The sequence below is a fragment of the Oxyura jamaicensis genome, chromosome 7 (genome assembly GCF_011077185.1).
Source record: "Oxyura jamaicensis isolate SHBP4307 breed ruddy duck chromosome 7, BPBGC_Ojam_1.0, whole genome shotgun sequence".
NCBI lineage: Eukaryota > Metazoa > Chordata > Aves > Anseriformes > Anatidae > Oxyura > Oxyura jamaicensis.
This window is the reverse complement of record NC_048899.1, coordinates 10,246,581-10,265,876: the sequence shown is the minus strand read 5'-3', so window position 1 is coordinate 10,265,876 and position 19,296 is coordinate 10,246,581. Positions and strand designations below refer to the sequence as shown.

At 40.9% G+C, this 19,296-nt stretch overlaps 1 long non-coding RNA gene across 7 annotated transcripts in view; it reads right to left on the bottom strand.

The window, feature by feature from the left end:
• Nucleotides 1-220: 220 nt before the first annotated feature.
• Nucleotides 221-19,296, bottom strand: part of LOC118170119 — a 21,053-nt gene continuing 1,977 nt past the window's right edge. For 3 of the 7 annotated variants that reach the window (XR_004752493.1, XR_004752498.1, XR_004752495.1), the window contains exons 2-5: nucleotides 14,315-14,439; nucleotides 11,314-12,377; nucleotides 6,786-7,626; nucleotides 221-3,042 (exon numbers count right to left, since the gene is read on the bottom strand). This is a non-coding gene — a long non-coding RNA (uncharacterized LOC118170119). Of the gene's footprint in view, nucleotides 3,043-6,785; nucleotides 7,627-11,313; nucleotides 12,378-14,314; nucleotides 14,440-17,482; nucleotides 17,548-19,296 lie in introns of all 7 variants that reach the window. The other 4 variants (XR_004752496.1, XR_004752494.1, XR_004752497.1 and 1 more) reach the window with 4 other exon arrangements.

Sequence of the window (19,296 nt, the reverse complement as noted above, 5' to 3'; positions counted from 1 at the left end):
GTTAAGCAATATGATAATTCTCTAATTATCTCTCTGAGATTTGCAATGGGTATTTCAGGAGAGAATAAATAATGGCAAAGCCATGAATTATCAAAAATCCATATTGGCTGTTGATCCAAGCTGGCTCAAGGGAATCCATACTCACTGATGGATTTTTCATTTATCATTCATCTACTGATGAGGCTGCTTTTTACACACACACACTTTTTAATTTTTTAAAAATACTTTTATTGTAACATTCATTTAGGAAATCTCTTGTGGTGCCTCTCTGTCATGATAGGTGTTGTGCTTTGCTACCCAATACTTTCAAAGTGAGTTTGATAACCAAACACATAGTAACCAGCAAAAATAGAAGATCCATTTGTTATTAAGCAAAATTATATGGCTGTGCCTGGCCAGTAGAACTTAAAATATAAAACAGTGCTTAGAGTTATTTCCTGAATCAATAGCAAGGATTTATTGACTAAAGGGGAGGGAGGGCACTGCAGAAGGCCCATTGTTTCTGTTTAAAGAAGCAAGATGAATGCATTTAAAATGTTAACATCCTGGCTGAAAGTGTAATGTATTTTAGTGATTAATAATGCCTGTAAAATTAAACCATGTACCTAATACAGAATAATAAAATAAATAACATAGCAGACCTCTTTAAAGTGTGACAATAAATGATTGTTCCGAGGCGTCTGATAATAATATTTTCTTCCACCTAACATATCATATTGTTTGGTTCTACCATGTCCCTCCTGCTGTGGCTGACAAGTGCTGGAATAGCATACATATAGAGATGAAAGGAAAAGTGTCTGTACGTTGGGGGGGGAGGCATAATGAAAAATAATCTAAAGGAGGAAACAGAGATGAAAGAAGGAAAGTTGAGCCATTCGCTAGATGAAGACAGTAAAATGAATTTTAATGGAAAGCCCTTCAGCTGGCACCTCCCAGAGCAGCAGCTCCATGAAGAAGGTGGCCAGCTCGACAGATTGGTGACGGGAGATTGAATTCATTCCTGTTGTTAGCTGTACCAGACTCGGTCAAAGGCAGTAACAACCATATGACAGCTATTTGGTGACTTGTAGGAAAAAATCAGTTTTATTCCAGTCAGTGGTAAACAATGGGTTGCTCCTTACCATTAGCAAACAGTTCAGTACTGACTGTTGTGCTGTCAGATGTGGTGGTTTCTTTACCATATTTTTTTTCTGAGAAGACTTTCTCTTATTTCCCTAGTTGTATGGTTGTCATTGCAGTGAGGAGAATTGCTCAAGATGTAGGAAAATAAAATTGTTAACAGCATGTCTTTTAGTAAGTAAATACGTAAAAAAAATCTTTATAAATATACCCTTACCATGACGATATTAACAAATATCTTAATGTATGTGCTTTCCTCTGATTCTTAGGGAAAGTGTTGCCCAAACAGCAGGGGAGCTGGCTGATAGTCTCTAGCCAAGAAAAACCTTGCACCAAGTGTCATGTCAAATCTCGTACCGATTTTATGGCATAAAAGATTCTGCCTGAAAGTAGAAACTATTTTTGCCTGCCTTCCCTCCAAGCCCTGGCACGCAAGGACTATTTTGGGGTGGCTGCCTGAGTAGCTGTTACTCTGTACCAAGGAATTCTTTGCTTCTGACAGGTGCCAATTACGCTGTGGACATCTGCCCTGGAGGCATTGAATCAAGCTGACAACTCATTTTATATCAATCAAACAACAACCATTTTCAATAATTTCCCATCCAGCTGGGACTGAATTTGCACAAGTGATCTATGTATTAGAGACATTACCAATCCACAGAGACATTCAGAACCATGATTATGTTCTGTTTTCCCACAGAAACTCTTGCATCTGCACAAGAAAGCAACAACTTTTCCTACTATGCAAGAGGATGCTGACAACTCAATTTCAGTCACTTACTGCCAAATTCAACTTGCAACAGGCAACTCTTGTCAGAATAGAAGATATTTTTTATGTCTGGGCTTGCCAAGCATAAATCCTGAAGTGCTCATTAGTCTTTAGCCACAGTGGTGGACAGGTTTTTATGAGCAGTAAGTGAATGCTTCTTTAATATTGTTTTCTGGGCAGAAAATATGAGACAGACTTCTCACCAGAGCAGTAGTAGGAGCAAGAGAAAACACAGTGCAGAAAGGTGTTCCAGATCACAATCTTTAGTTCTTGTGAAAGTTCACCTTCAAAGTGGTTTTGGCATGAGCTGAAATCTGGGGGTGCTTCACTTGAAAAGCAGGGCGGTAAGTGAGGGCTTGCACGTCATGCCTTCTTCACAGCTCTGTATTTTTTAAAATACACAGTTAATCAGAAAAAATCTAGCAGCTCTTCCACTCCCTTTTTGACCTGTTAAACCACCGTGTTGCTTATATGAACTTCCTTCAAATACTTTATTTAACAGAACAGTGTATTTGGAGGCGAAGAATTGGTACAGTGTTCTTCTGGAAAGGCCCAAAATGTGCCCCTTGCTATTGTTTGAAGTACATTTGCTAGCTGACTGGAGCTAGGGGTGACAACTAACCCACAGACCTCAGGAATACGGTTAGCAAGCCAGAACAGTAGGCAGGCTCACCTTCTTCTTGTATTCTGTTGAGTGCTATGCCCTGCTGTTTGCATAAGGGGACCGGCTTTTATTATTCTATTCTCTCCCCACTACTGTGCACCAGGGCAGCACAAAGCAAGATTTAGTGCTTGGATATAGTATTTGCTTGCTAGCAATTGTTATAGCTAAGGCTGCACTGAGCCTTCCATCTTAACCTGCTGTTCTCCCATGCTCATAATATTCTTTAAAAAAAATCCCTTTCATCTGAAATTTCTCATGCTTGTTATCAGCTGAAATATGATTTTATTTTTTTTTTATTTTTTTTTTGTAAGCCTGAATAAAATTCATTCATTCATATTTGAATTATGCAAGGAAGGGGGTGTGGGGAGAAAGGTCTCTTTTTTTGCACATTCATAATTCACAAAAAAGCTGCATATTACAAGCTGAAACTTTCCAGGTGGCTAGTTTTGACTGAAGGATAGTCTTCATGCTAATTACAAAGAGAGAATGACTGAAAGAGAAATGAAAGAGAAAAATTAAAAATGACACATATTGTGATTAACTCATTTGTTTTGTAGGTGTGTCGTACAAAAGTTTCATTGTGAGCCACTTAGAGCATGTTTAAAGTAACAATTTCATTTAAGTTGCTATGAACTACTATAATTACATAATATCAATGTTTTGTACTGCAATTTCACCAAGAATCTCCCTACAGAAGCTGCATAAGCTTTTACTTATGCAAATGTGAAGCTCACAGTAAAATCAGTGCAGAATCTTATGAATCATTAACTTTGACCAGAAATCTAGTCTAGGGAAGCAGGGAATTGGCATGTAGTGGCATTTACTGCCTCCATGCCCTGGGTCTCTGAATGCTGGGCTGCTACATAAAGTAACTCGAAGCTTTCGGAGTTTGGATTCCAAGCAGGAATCCTCCTCTGTTTTTCCCTGACTTCTGAGTGAAGTGAGAAAAATAATGTTTTCCACTGATGCTGCAGTTTTTTATTACAAAAATGAGTGAATATTGAGACACACCAGCTACTGTCACTAGGAAATTAAAACTCGTTCTTTGTTATTTCAGGTCCCCCTTCTAGTGACAGAAGTTCCCGAACCATTACTGTGCAATGGACGATACAACGACAGTAGCTAAATAGAACAGTGAAGGAAGTTCCTGGCAATACTAAGACCACACAAAAAGCCATTGGTCTTACATATAGTCATCACTGGCATGGATTGACCAAGCCACAGCTCCGGGGGATCAAATGGATTAAAGTTAAACCTGGCTCAGATTTGGAAGTTATCTGTTATTTCAGTCAAAATGGGAAAGAGCCAGTTGGCAGCTACAGGTACAAATGAGAGTAAAAACATCTGCTAAGCTATTGAGAAAAAATGGCAACTATTTTTCCAGAGCTCCTGATGTCACACAATTATCCTAATGCCCCAGGAACTGTTATAGCTCTACTAAAACCTTTTCCTGATGGAAGCTCATTGAAGGATAACGCATGGATACATGACGCTGGCATTGTATCACTTGTCTTTCTCCAGCCCTATACTGGTATGATTTTTATAGGTGCATGTTACACAGCAGGTATTTCTTGCTAGAGGCCTTGCTTTGGTAGACAACTTGAAAGAAATTATTGGTCTTGTACTTGACCCAGCACTTGCAAGTTATGTCTTCTCAGTACTTTTTTTTTTAGTCTTTGCTGTTTACCCCAGCAGCTATTTGATTATGCTCTGCCAGTATTCAAACTATCTCCCTCTGAAAGCTCTCCTACGCCTGTATGATGGTTGTCTTAACTCCTGAGGACTGCAGTGCTGTTGCATGTTGAATCCAGCTGGATTTTCTCTTCTCTGACCTTTTCTTATCTTATTTACTCCCTTGCATGCACTATAGTTCGATGATTGCAATTTGAGCACTCCTTTCTCTCTAGCTGAATAGTCCTCCCCAACACACCACCACCCCGATGTGTAATCACCCAGGAGACATAATCATTCACTCAGAATAAAAATAATTCTCCTACCGTTTGCTCCTTGCCTCCTTTCTGCCCTTTTCTCTGATTTATTACACTATATTCTTTATGGAAACATTTTGACATCCATCCCCTCTGTTCAAGTCTGGTACCCACCCTTTGAGGGAGTGCTTTGAACAGAGAAAGGCCAGGATGAGTGGGTATCTCATATACTCACTCACCCTTTCATTCCCGTGTCATTTCCCCCACCTCCTCATTATATCCCTGAGCCCTTCCCCTCCTTCCAGTTCAGCCGTACCTACTGCCCCTCCTACAGCAACCAGCGTCCTCCCTTCCCTCCCTGCCCCTCTAGGAAATGACAGAAAATATTTCCCACAGCCTGTGCTGCCTGGGACTGTGTCTGAGTACATGCGGGTCCTGAGTGCCAGCCGGGGACGGTACCAGCCCTGTCTGAGCTCTCCACACCCTCCAAGTCCAAGAAGGCTGCCACAGGACAGCACCGACCCGCAGCGTAGGCTGGAAAGGAGTTGCTGTTAATGCAGTGGAGCTGAAGGAATTCAGCTCCCACCTCTGTAACTGCTTAGTTAGACTGCAAGAAATATTTAGTGAGCGAGAGCACTGAAATGATTGCTCTTTAAACATAGTTGAAATTACTGGGAAATGCCTTAATTAAAAAGTTCAAGCTGAGAGGCAAAATGCTTTCCAATTCAGGCATCACAGGGCCCCTCACTACTGTACTTTCCTCCTGGTCTTCATCACCACTGTCATTTTCTCATGTTACTTGGTATGTCGCCTGTTGGTGTGCTTGTTACAAGGAGCGTCCGCCCCGACTGCCACCCCTACCCCGCACTGACGAGCAGAAAGCTCTTTATGCCGAGTATTGATCTAGTGGCATGCCCCAGCCCAGAGTGGAAGAGCATCTTTAATTTCTCACTCCCCCAGGGGCATTTGATTCAAGAAGGATTTTCATAGAGTGCTGAGACTCAGAAAGTGGCTGCTATTCACTAAGTGCTGGTTGCAGTTCTGAATCTGAATGCGTGCTGAGGCTTCACTCTGTCTGTGGCAATAAGCTGTGCCCTGGACAATAAATTCTGCACATTTTTACCAGTGGGCTGAGCTGAAGGCAGGGGGTGCACTCACATGGACTGCCAGGCTCTCGGCCTGCACTTGGGGCTGTATGTCACCACATCTTTTGCTGATTCTCCACAGAAAGCATCCGAATCTGTTCTCTAAGTGGCACTTTTAGACCTAAAGAATTTTAATCAGTTTTATTGTTACTCAGGATGCATTAGGTCAGTTCAGAAGTATTCGTACCACAGACATTTCATGAGCTCCTGTGCTGCTCACAACCGTCACAGGCTGCAGGCACGACGGGGGTGCGAGCCGCAGATCCCAGGCCTCGCCTTCGGTCCCCAGCAGGCCAGGCCTCGCACACCACTGCGCACTCACGCGCCTCATGCTGCTCAGAGGAACACACAACCCAGCCTCATTTATGCCATTACAAATCCAGAGAAACTTCTCTACAACCCAGGCAATCACTCTGGGCTCACAGCACAGCTAGAACATAAATATATCTGTGTTCCCAGAGGCCGTTCGTCAGCCTACACAGTAACACTTGTAAGCAAATATTTCCATCTTGAAGCTTTTTCATCTGGTTGTAAACAGTGGATAGATACAGCTGGCCTGTGGAAACAAGCACATTGATACACCCATGATGGGTATCCAAGACTTGTGCAGAACATCCCCAGGCTCAAGAGGATACCAGAACACCAGCTTGTGTTCAGCTTTTGAGTTCACAAATGACCTTTATAATTACAACCGATTTCAGCACAATCACACAGCTGAAGGTACTGAAGCAGTGCAAAACGAGTTCCTTCTCCAGGCCCTGGGCCCTCTGCAGGCCAGGTGAGAAGGGCACACCGTCCATTGCCCTCAGAGAGGCAGGTGGGGGCTGTCAGCTGCTGGGTACTGTTAAACAAATCAAACGGCCCAGTAAAGGCAGGTGCCATTTCCAAGGTACCGTTTAATGCTACCATTCTGGATGTTCAGTGTGTATTTACTAGGGCTGAGTAGGCAGCAGTTATTTAGCTTTTCTATTTTAATCCTTCCTGTGATGTATAGAACGCAGTTCACAAGTTTCTCTCCCTTTTTTTTTTTTTTCTAGTAATCAAAGATCCAATTACTCAAATCTATGCTTACCATGAAGTTTTAGGAAAACAGAATATTTAAAAAGGAGATATATATTTCCTTTATTGATGTGGTTTGATTTATGGATTTGTAAACTCACCACTTTAGCCTGAACTTGTAAAGCAGTGACATCACTTTAGAATTAAGTTGACGGTGCTTGAGGATGAATTACTGATACTCTTTTTGGCTGCTGACAGTAATTTCCTTCGGGATAGGCTTCTGGCTGAAAAGCTATAAACAACAAGACTCACAGCAGCAGAAATAGAAATGAAGATAAACAAATGATTAAATCAGCTACAATAATAATAATTTTAATGCTGAATTTGGCTCCTTCTGGTCTAAAACAAATACATTTATTTTTTTAAATTGTGTTTATTTTATAACCTGTATTTTTCAAATAGCTTGTCCATGGGAATACTGCATGTGTCTACTCACCAAGAACCATAGCTTTTCCACCACAAGAAAAAGTAAATGAGACTTTTTAAAAGTCACCATAAAACCAGCAACAACAGAAGCTGCAGCAATGTTCAGGCAAGCAGTGTGGACAACAGGCAGTCTTTGCTGGCATGGGGTGACCACAACTGACTGCAGTCACACCTGGCTGCTGAATGCCCACCTCTCCACATGAAAGATGGGGACATTAAAAGTTAATAAAAGCTTTTTCCAACTTCAGAACTGCTTTGCAGGGGTTTGATATTCCTTTCTGCTGTGGTGATGCACATGATTATGTATCTTGTGCAAACAGTTACTGAACATGCAAACTGGGAAATGGATGTTAAAAATCATTGCATTATTAACTAAGGCATCATATCTAATTTAATTAAGAGATAAATATACCCTTAATAGTAAGCAAATGTTGTCAGGTGACATCAGCTGTACTTACATATCTTTTGCATCTTCAGAGCACTTTATAAACATTGTCATTTATGCTCAGTATGTCTCTGAAATAGAAAAGCAAGACTTCATTCAGCTAGGAGATGAAGCAGAGTTCAAAGGACTCGACCAAAGAATATAGCAAGTCAGTGTACTCAAAATGTATGCTATCAATAAAATCATTACATCTCTCTCAAGGGTTGTGTTTTTGCAGTCAGGCTGCAGGAATTTAATGGGCGCCAAATTGAAAATTATGACCCAAGCTGGATGACTCTTCCAGCTTCAGGCTTGCCCTGTGGTCTGCATAAAGGACATGGAAACGTTATTGAGGCTTCAGATAGTTATCAGACCTGAACCGCCCTTACGACTGGAAGTAAGATGTTTCCCAAGAAATGGGTTAACGATGATCCATGTATTAAAGGCATGCATTTGCCTTGTCATGACGTTACCATCACAGTCTTTAGACAACCTCAGACTTAGAAAAAAATAGCGTTTGCGTTGCCGTTATAAAGTTTCTTACTTTAATAGGTCTAAAGATTGCAAAGAAAGTATGTCAGGGAGAAAACTGCAGAACATTTAGAAAAAGGAAGCTAACATTTTGTTAAAACCATTTTGGTAAGTAAAAGACTTCAAGGGTTTTGAAAAATGCACACACCTTCGTTAGGGCAACGTGGAGCTTTTACTGAACTCCACCATAGCAGCATTCTTTGAATGTGAAGATGTGGGAATGCACAAAATCCCAGGCAAGGAATTTCCCCTTACTTTTAGCAATCCACACATTTACATTTACATCGGTGAAATAAAGGCTGGTAGCAATCCTGCTGCTCACTTTGAACTGAACAACTGTACAAGAGACAGAGACACAGGAAATCACCCCTTGATTTCTGAAGAGTTAAATTGCAGCTGCAAACCCAGTCAAGTTCCACTTGGAGTAGGCTCTGGTGTCTAATGCATTTCTATTGCTGGTTATTCTTTCTTAAACTTTCTGTATCTCCAGGAAAGGCATAATTGCATTCTAGCCCTTAATGAAAAAAGGGGACAATCCCAAAACGCTTAGTCACGTTTATATTGTGATTTTTACTAATGCCATGTAGGAGTGACAGAATCCTTCAGTTAACATAATTCAAAAGAAAAGGGGGAGGAGAAGGTGGAGAAAGACTATATAAAACAGATTTATACTGCTTTTACAACTGAATTGTTTTCAGTATAATGTCACGTTCTTAGTGTGGGGGGTTCTGCATGTGTCATGAGTCCACAGATGTTCTTGCACACTACGTGCAGCTGCACTATTTGTCATGGGCAAATTTAATAGCAAGATGCTTGTTACATGTTCCCTCTATTCTTAGTCCACAAAAACCGCTGAGGGGAAAAACACTGCCTGCTAGTTTGCTTGCTTCCCCTCTTTACACACTTCTAAAATATTTAAGAAACAAAATTTGGAAACACCACCTCTCACACTAAATTCTGTGACACCTGCAATTACAGCTCCGTTGCATTTGCTAGAATAAATTTTTGGAATGTTTCTAATGCTAATGCAATCATTTTAAGTTCCTGAATTGGAATGGGGGAGATGAAGGGAAGAGGTCACTTTCCTAATGGCGGGAGGGGGTTCTACAAGAGCCCTTCAAAAGGGAGAATGCTTTCTACCAAGTCCTGAGTATCCTCTGTTCTCACTGACTGCAGGGGAAACTCAGGTGCACTCTGTACTGGCTTACTGCAGAGCCAAATGCTGCCAGGACTTGTGCAGAGGAACACAGATGAGCTCTGCTGCTCTCATTTTCAGATCATCTCGCTATTTTCCTTGGAAGCATTCTCATTATTATGTTCATTCTGAGGGGACCATACCTTTGGGGTCCAGCTTTTTGCAGAACTATCCAGAAAGAAGAGCAAGATTTTGCAATTTTATTTTTTTTTTTTTAAAAAAAAAAAAAGTCTAAATTCTTCTCTCAGAAAACCTATAATATGCTGAAGCATATGTTTGCTGTCTGGTTAGTGGCAAGAGAGGTAAATGTAGAACAGGCAGCGTAAGCAGAAATTTGAGCTTCAGAGAAGGGAAACTGAAAAGCTGAAACAGGAGCACATCCAACTGAAATGGCACAGGAGAAAACTCGAGACAAGGGTACAGCTGAGAGGGTACAGCAGACCAAGTTAAAATTGTTACACTCTCAGTAAGTATGTGAACAAAAGTAGATGCCATAAATGAAAATTACAGATTTAATCATAGTGTCTCCCACAGTACAAGACGCTGCCATTCGGTGCTAGAGCCGCGGAGGCTGGAGCAGGCAGCATGCCAGGAGAGGCCGAGGGAGCTGCGATTCCTCAGCCTTGAAAAGGCCAAGGAGCTGGCGGGGATTTACTGCTGCCTAAAAATACTTCATGAGAGGCTATAGAAAAGATAGAGACAGATATTTCTCAGAGGTTCACAAGGGTAGGAACTTGGAAACATAGGAGCAAAGATGGGTCAAAAAGGTTTAAATTTTTTTTGTCATGGAAAACTGTATTTCTTTGAATAAATTATGAATTTGTGTACTATTGTATTGGAGATATATTTAAACAGCCTGGTTTTAGCACATGGAAACACCACAATATGTAAGCTATATAATCATGTATCAACTTGATAGAAAAGTTCTTACCAAAAAGCTGATCGGATAACTTTGGAGATATAAAACAGGCGTGTTTCTGTTATTAAAGATGTGCATCTGTGAACATTGACTATCAAAGAAAATTGAATATTCCAGTGAGTCTCTTCAGAAGAATGCCAGAAAATAACATTGAAATACACAATATAAATGTGAAGATATTAGTTTCCAGTCTTCACATGATTGCTTAGCTAAAAAGTTAACCAGATGTGATTATGACATTTCTCCTTCTGTTTCTAATCAATCTATAATCATATATGTGGGAATCTAGTTGTGTTTGTGTGCATACCCAATTCCAGAAATTGTGAACTACTTCATTGTGTTCCTGAGTGAGCGTGTGTGTGTATGTGTATGATGCATCTTAGGTTGAAGCAGATGATTTTAATTATTCTATACCCTTATAGGTTACACTATGGTCTCCTACAGATTGAGGAATTTTTAACTTAGCTCCACAAGCTACAGCTCTCATTTTAATAATCCCAGTATTTCAGTTGATTGTGGAAATTATGTAGACAATGAAAATCAAACACTTTTTTGTAAGCTGGCCTCCTTATGGCGATGAAGCAATACAGGTCAGTCAGATCTATACAGCTCTCCATGATGCAGCAGATAGCAGTGCGAACACTCCCAAGATCTGCTGCTCAGCTGTGAATCTGCAGTCACAGGAGGGTTTGCAAATCCCTGCTGAAATCTGCAATTCACAGACTAACCAAAGGGACTTTATAGCCAAGTAAATGTGATTTTGCCACTATTAGTAAAAAGCAAGGGGGAATGTACTGACATGACGGTGCAAGGCCTCAGCAGTTCCCTGGGCTGGTCTTGGCCTAAGCAGATTTTAACTTCTTTTAGCTATGTCTAGTTGTGCGGTACTCTCAGCTAATTTAACTTTAGTTTATAGTAAAAACAAGTGGATTTTCATTGTGGACTGAACTGTGTATGGCTCTAGAGTAAGTCACAGGGAAGAGTGCAGACACAGAGGACACATCACAGTGATTTAATTACAGTAAGCTGCTAGTGTTAAGAAAACATGTAAAATCAAATCCAAGCAGACACCAGACTGAGCAGAAAGCATCCCCCTACCCCCTGAATATCACACTCCTCCTGGTGATGACTCACCATAATACTCCTCCATTCCTTCTGAGAAATACCAAAGTGTCAATCTTCAGACCCAAAGGCACCCTGGAGGAGTAAGCACAACACAAGAGAACAGGGAAATTCTGTGTAACAGCTTTAACTCTATTTTTAATGAGGCCTTCCTGTATTAATTTGGTAATTTTGACTCTTAGATATTTAAAACATTTATTAGTCTAACAATAAATTCTTAGGTCCATACATGCAGTGTGTTCCCTTTTGTCAATAAGATGGCTTTGACTGTAGTATCACCTCTTAACACCTCCAGTATTTCAGGTCTTGGAAGCCAAAATAAAAACAGTAGAGAGGCTGAGGGTGGAGGACACGATCACCCACCTAACACCCCCAGGAATCGTTCACATTGGTCTGTCTGAAAGAGAAAAGCTTACTTCCACAGCCCAGTGCAGCACGGACCCTGCACAAGCTCCCATTTACGACTGTGTGTGCATACATGTGTACGTGCAGCCATGCAGTCCTCAGGACAGGCCTTTCCCTAATGACTTTCAGGCCTCACGTCAGAGAGGGAGGTGACACGTGCCTCGCTGCCTCGTCTTCACAGGTAGAGGGAATGTGGACGGTTTTGTCCATGTACTTCCGTTGGGTCTCCTGGCTGCAGCTTGGGTGTTTATGCTGCTGACTGGTTCTGCCCAACCTCTGGAAACCTTCTCAGGCAGTGGATGTTGGTCTTCTCATTAAGGACACAAAAGCAGGTCTTCACAGAAGCCATTGCTGCTGGGGGCACCGCTGCAGGGACAGCCGTTTTTTTTTTTTATTCTCCATCCACACCTCAAACACTGGGAAACACATCTACTTTCAAAGGAGTTCTTCATGTCCCAAGTGCTGCTGCTGCACGTACATATTCCTGCTAGGGCAAGCTGAATGGGAGGAGTATTGCATAATGATGTCTGATTTAGCTTAAAGTGTCATCTTTCCCTTCATTGCATTTTGTCTATGAGAAGTGTGCCGAGTCTTGTGCAGCTGTGTTCTTGCTCTTATTCGGCACAGACCTCTTCTGAGTTTTGCACTCATACCAAGAGTTGCCTTCTTCCCTTTGAAAAAAAGTGATAAATGGGTACAGAGCAGAGGAACCCAAAGCCTGCAGGGATGTGAGTCAGGACTAGGAGAAAAATCCTAACCTAATAAAAAAAACTGATCTGGCTTCCAGTGCATGTGCTGCGAGCTAGGAAATGAAATCCCAAATGGAGAAGCGAAAGGGAGGACAAAAATTCAGATTCAAGTGCTGACCCTACTTGTTTTCAGAGCACAAAGGTGTACCAAACCATAAATCAGCCAAACACTGCATTCCTGCCCAGTCTCCTTGAGGTTACCTGGAAGTCACCTACAAGGACCTCACAGGAGGACATGTACAAGGGCTGGCTCCAGGAAGGTGCTGAGCCCCTTCTGCTTCTGCCTAGGCTGGGATGCTCAACGTGCTCACTGCCACACCCAGCTGGGCCCTGTCCTTGTTTGATATATTTCTGACTGAGCTGTGTAAACAAAATCCCGTCCTGACTCTGAAAAACACACCACATTTATTATCTAGAAATTAACTGGGGTTAAACCAATTTCCATTGTCAGACGTGCCAACCTTTAGAGCAGATCTAGCGTTAAATCATGGATGTCTGTAGGGAGTTCCCTTGGATCATTTGATCAAATTATGCTCTTTAAAGTATGCTTCAAAATGTCATCCCGGTGTGGGAGGAAAAGAAAGAAAATAAGGCAATGAAATGAATGGAAATTTGGAGAAATGAAATGTTGTCTCATGTATTTTGACAACGTAGACATCAGTAGGTTTGCCAGACAGATCAGCTTCAGATTTCAGATGCAGCTTAAGCAAAGTATGACTTGCGCAAAATAATCTAGCCTGAAGCACAAACTACTTGCTAGCCGTTTTCATGACTTTGTCCTCTTAGATCATCTTCTGAGTTTATTTACAGTCCATGCTTCTCCCATGGCTGAGATCCTTCCCTGGACCTAGAGTAGAAAGCTGGGATCTGACAACATGGACATCAAAGTTCTGGTCATCAAAGTGCTTTAAGTAACAAGGTGGGCCAGGCAGCACCAGAAAAGGGGGAAAAGATAAGAAGATGAAAAGAGAGACATAAAATGATCTGGTATAGCGATCAAGAGGAAATAGCATTGAAATGGCTGAAGAGCTAGGACAGAGAAGTCCCACCGAACCTATTGGTAAATCATTACCTTGCTCTGCAAACATCACATTGTGGTTGCTTTTCCTTCACTGACATCTACTGCTCCAGCCCCTTACTTTCATCAGCAATACACCAAGCAAAACTGGGCACAAGTAGGGGATCTACAGCATCTCCGGCACCTGCACTGGGTTAGGAGGACAGGAAGTTCTCATTGTTTTTTTGGATCTGAAGCTGAGTTTGCTGGATTGTGTTTGGGGGATTTGGCGGTGCTGGGCTTTTAAATTGAGAATGCAGAAAATCTGACAATGAAGCATAATAAACTTTTTTACAGATTCCTTTGAAAGAGGTTTATACTTTAACACTGACTGTCTAGCCTCACACAGCAAACTCTAACTCGATTTTGCATTGTTCTGATGACATATCACAGCACCAAGTAATAGTGACTGGTTTACTGAATTCAGGCTGGAGTATCTAAATATCCTTCCTCTCAACTGGTCTTCCTAAATCTCTTTCTAACCCCACTACCTAAATATCCTTAGTCTGGTCATGTTCCACACCTTGAGCATATGGCCCTCTACTAGAGAGCAGAATAATTCCAGGCAATTAAGGCACTTTCTTGTATCCATTTTATCCACAGATCTTTGGAGGTGCAAACAAAACACACTGGATGGGGAAGACTCGCTAATGCTGATAGTGCTTTAGATCACTTGATAATCTTTTTCCTGTGGTAGTTATTATGGAATGGAAATCAAATGCATGGAACAGATGGTACTTCTGTTCTGCAAGGAAGAAATAGGGGCAAAGGGGCAGCAGACCTCCCCCCTTCCCTGTCTTACCGGGATTCATTGTGTTGCCCTCCTGTTACAGTTGGCTGTGACTCTTTCTTGTTATAAAGAGATGTCAGAAGTTAGGGAGAGACAGATGATGACCTTAAATCCTTCACTGCATTTTACCAGGATTCCTAAAAAAAATAAAATAAAAAAATAAAAGCCAGCTAAGGCAGTTGGAAAATGTCAGTGAAGCATTACACAAAGAACTTGATACATTTGTTGACCTTTCTTTTTCCTCCACCCTTCTCCTCTAAGATGGATTTAGTAGTAGTGGGTGCTTTAGTGCTATGAGTGCTTTCTTAAAAATAATTTAGATGCTATTGTCTGTCTGCCACTTGGAAAACATAGCTGTTTCAATGAGCCCCTGCTGAATCTGAAAAAAGAGGGTTTATTGAAATGCCTCCAAAAATGCACCAAAATTTCATTCTATTCCTTGTCGTCTGAAATGCCTCTTGTTCTTGCCTTTACAGTCTTTTGTTTTATTTTTTTAATTGTACTTTTGTATTCAAGGTCTTTTCATTCTTATCCCCTATTTTACGAATGGCGTGTGTGGTATTAAGAGCTGAAGGCAGAGATGAGAAGTGTTTTGAACTGACTAATTTGCAGGCAAGAAATAAAGCTCTTGTAAGGTGGTCCCAGGGGTATCTTCGCCATGAACACCATTTGAAATGACATGTAATCTCGTACATTTCAAAGGCAAAACATTTCCTATTCTAAAGTATCTTCATGAGCCAGGGTTGGTTTACCTGTTTCCAGAGAATAATAAACCACCAGAGACAAGGAAACTCCTTCCCTCCCCTCTCAAAATTCCTGTCCTTTTTCAAAGGGGCAATTTCAGTCAACAGTTTATTTCTGCCCTATCTTTTGCTGTTCTGATGGCTTATAACTCAGTGGTCGCTACTAATACAAAGCTGAATGCACTTCTGAATTAAATACCAACTAACAGTACACAGCACATCCCTCTACAACACCATAAATAATGGCGTAGAGCTCCCCCTCCCCCCCTTTTATTATTATTATTTTTTTTTACAACAGTAGGAAATTTACAGCTGGGTCTTTCTTACAGTCTTCTAAGATTTTAAGCATTTTGCCATATATCTCTGACCTGGCAATTTCTTAATGTAAACTGTTCTTCTTCTAGAGAAATTTAAGTTCAGCTGACCTTGGAATATTGTATTAATACTCTTTCTCAACACAATTTACTATTTACAGTCTTGTTGACATACTAAAAGGCTTGCACACACAGAAGTCCAAATTTAATTTGTGAAGGTAGATATTTCAGAAAAGACTTACATTTAGAATTTCTCCCTGTTTTGGTGGAGGCTCAGTTGGTCTTGCAAACCAAGGTACTTAATCACCATCTGCGAACTGATTCATGCACTATGAGAAATGTTTCTATATGTCTATCATTTAAGCTTATGATAACCGTAGCCTGTACTCTATGGTTTAAAAGCTTTAAAAATGTTCTGAACAGGGAATTTGGCCACAAATAAAATCTAAAGCTTTTGCAAAAATAAACACCGATAAGCATTGCAAGTCTTTTCCACTAATTTCACAGCTGTTCTCTCCTGAAGCCTTTAGACAGGTGAAAAGAAATGGATGCTTTATGAACTCTCTAAATTTACATTGACCACTAACTCAACAGTTACCTGATTTTATAACTCTGCATGGAGAAAAATTAGCAAACGGCATGTCTTCAGTCACCTAGGCATGACTATAATAAAGATCTTGCAACGTAAAAAAAAAATCAAGATCTTCAGTTATACAGATTTTCGAAATCCACATGCTTATGTTCGAACGTGCTGGCTCTCGATACTAATTCTTCAACTGCAGACAACAAGGAATAAATTTTGTGACTCGGACAGAGATACTGAAGGCTCCTGGAAAGACAAGCAGAAGCACTGAAGTTGTAACGTACAGAAAAAAGAAATTTCTAAAAGAATGAAAAGCAAAAAGTTCTCTCCTGAACCTGATAATGATGTGAGACAGCCGACCTGCCGGTATGACTTGTGCTGTCAGTTCGCGTTACTAGCCTCAGCCCTTTGAAGGACAGGTTTTTACACTGTGTGTGACCCTAACCTGTGTTGTACTTGGATCTCTACCAAATGAAGTCATGATAAAATATTATGCCCCGTAGATGGGTCTTACACCTTAACTGTTGTTTTCCCTGAGGCTCTGTCAACTGTAATTCTTAACTTATGGGATCTTTGTCCAAACATAACTTGGAACAAATTGTGCAAGAGGTGTAAGGCAGCATTCACAGAAACCTTAAAGAAGGCAGTGCTGCTCCCCAGTAGTATGTCTCCTGGTCTGGTCCCCTGACTAATTCTGAACCAGGAGACTAGACCCTGTCACTAATAACCACAAGGAAACACAGCATTTTCCATTAGAGACATTTCTACCAAATGACCTAGTAGTACGACTGGTCTTTATTTTAACTACCAGAGGCAGAGAAATAAAAGGCGGCTCCATTTGCGAGTGCTGAGCACTGTCACATGTTAATGCACAAACGGTGTTAGAGCTGGAGCACATACTAACTACCTGATGAAAGTTACAGTGCTTGACTCAGACAGCTGACTGGGTGAATGCCGGCTGCTCTCTGATATCAGAGGTAGCTGTCTGCTCTTCTCCATTTACTAGTGCAAGTCATCCACCTTGCATAAGGATACCTGAGCAACAACCCCTCTACCTAAACAGGCTGAGAACTTGCTAACCCTCCTTGTAGCAAACTAACTCCTGGAGTCAGCGTCGGGACTTTGTCTACCCTCTTGTATTGCCTGCATGCAGTGTTACCTTAGTGACTCACTAAATTCATTTATTCTTTATTTTTTTCTTTAATCAGCCATCCATATCCATTTTTGCATGTATGGAAATATTTATATAGGCAATGGTAGGGATCCATTAGCACGAATCAACTGCTCTGCTTCTGGGTTGCTTTTCAGACGCAGCAGTATTTTGCTAACACAGAATACCTAGCCAGAAAGCAATACAATATCCTAGCTCAGCTGGTTAATTGAAACTGTATTTTTAAGGGCTGTTTTTTCACTTTAGTGACTCCTGTGATGTGTGCCATTTAAACACTGTGTGTAGAACACATGCTCGTTTGAACACTTCATTATTTGGCTCAAAGTAGTACGGTGTATTGTTCTGTTTAGTGGACAAGTTTGAATTTACCATTGACTCAGGAGAACTTCACAATGTATCTTTGGGTCAAGGACAGGAAGCAGCAGCAGAAATAGCTATGGAAAAAGCATCAAAAGAGGGCCACTGGGTTATACTTCAAGTAAGTCAAAGCTCTTCATTACATCAGTGCTGCATTGCAGTGTTACAAACTGAAGCTTTTCAAAATAACATGTGCCTAGATGAAAGAGTACTAAATAGTGATTTAGAACTTCCTTTGTCTTCTCCACAAGGGAAGCACGTAACTTCATAGCGAGGTCTGTATATGCAAGTATCACTGAATATCACATAAAATATGAATTGCAACTATCTTGTGTGCAGGGAGTCAACTAACGTATTTTCCCAAGCACATGGTATTTGATTTACTAATTTATTATCCATTAAAAAAAATTCTTTAGTAAATAAATATGTAGCAAAAAGAATTGTTACGCTGTATAATCAGATGAATAGATACAAACAGGGAAGATTGCTGTCATTATGCAGTATATTGTGCTAAACAGATGCACATGATTTTTTTCAAATATTGTGCAATATCAAACCGCTTCCTTATGTCTGGGTTTTTCTTGTATCAATAAAATGTTTCATATTTCAAATCAATAGCTCACTGGGAAGCCTATTTTTTCCTTCCTTCTCCCCCTCCTCCCTCCCCATCTCTGAATATTTATTTTGCAGCAAAGTGGCTTGACACATTAGAGAAATTACTGAAGAAACCCAGCGAAGGAAGTCACCGGGGTGATCGCGTTTGAGTGTAGGGAACCTGCCCCTTCTCCTAAAGAATGCCTCACTCCAGAGGGGATTTTGGAAACCTCTTATTACAATAACTGATAAGCCACTACCTGAAACACTGCCTGATCTTTGTGCTGCGTTGGGTAATTTTGACCAGGCAAGTAAAACATCACAGAAAAAAAAACTATAAAAATGTGATTATTAAACTTCTCGTTGTAAAGCCACTTGAAATGGTGAAGTCACCAGCAGCCTTTTCAGGACATGCAATGATAAAGCAGAATGCATTTCATTTCTTAAGGATTTGTTCACATATTCTGGGATGAAATAACTGCGTAACAACCACAAAGCAAATAAAGGCATAAAGTAAAAACTAGTTCTTTTCATTCTAAACCATCAAATACAGCTCCTGGTTAAACATGTGCCTCTGTGCATGAGATACAAAGTATGTGCAGTCATTACAGATAATTATTGTAGCACAGAATGGGATTTTATTTTGGTTCAGTCGAGCTTAGTTTGGTTTTTCTCGAAATGCGAGACCGTGCCTTTTTGTGAAGGAACCTGCTCCGTATTGTCAGTGTGTAGCCCCCTGGAATGAGACCCTCAGCTGAGGCGAACCGGGGCGGTTCTGCGCCAGTTCACGGTGCTGAGGATTTGGTCCAACATGTTCGGTTTGTCACGGAAGAGGACGGACTGCTTCGGCTGCGAGGCTAGCACATTCTCCTCTGTCCTTCATAATCTTTGCTTTGGAAGGCTTTTAATAAAAATAATCGTTGTTACTGAGCCCTAACAGACACATCAAGCCGCAGGGGTATGTAAATGGCAGTTAGCAGCCAGGTTACACAGATGCGGTGAAAGAAAGCACGCATCTCCTCAGGGCACATACCTGCGCTGCCCACAGCATCGCCCTCCATCTCCACAAACTCACCAACTACCAAGAGAAAAACTGCTTTTCGCTCGTCATTTAAACACTATGTCCCGAAACCCTTTGCAAAAATTACAAAGGCTTTTCTTCTTTTCCTCTTGCTTAGCAAAAAATCTTCGAATAAAAAAAAAAAAAAAAAAAAAAAAAAAAAAAAAAAAAA